The sequence below is a fragment of the Charadrius vociferus genome, unplaced genomic scaffold (genome assembly GCF_000708025.1).
Source record: "Charadrius vociferus isolate BGI_N301 unplaced genomic scaffold, ASM70802v2 scaffold72, whole genome shotgun sequence".
NCBI classification, from domain to species: domain Eukaryota; kingdom Metazoa; phylum Chordata; class Aves; order Charadriiformes; family Charadriidae; genus Charadrius; species Charadrius vociferus.
This window is the reverse complement of record NW_009647830.1, coordinates 1515898-1516171: the sequence shown is the minus strand read 5'-3', so window position 1 is coordinate 1516171 and position 274 is coordinate 1515898.

Below are 274 nucleotides of genomic sequence, written 5' to 3'. Positions count from 1 at the left end.
GGAGTGCAGGCAGGCAGGCAGGTAGGCAGGCAGGAGTGTGATCAGGAGGGCAGGCACGCGGGCAGAAGTGTGGGCAGGAGAGTAGGTAGGCAGGCAGGAGTGTGGGCAGGCAGGAAGCCAGGCAGAAGGGCGGGCAGGAGTGCAGGCAGGACAGTAGGCAGGCAGGGGTGTGATCAGGAGGGCAGGTGCACAGGCAGAAGTGTGGGCAGGCAGGCAGCGTGAGCAGGAGGGTAGGTAGGCAGGCAGGCAGGAGGGCGGGCAGGAGTGCGGGCAG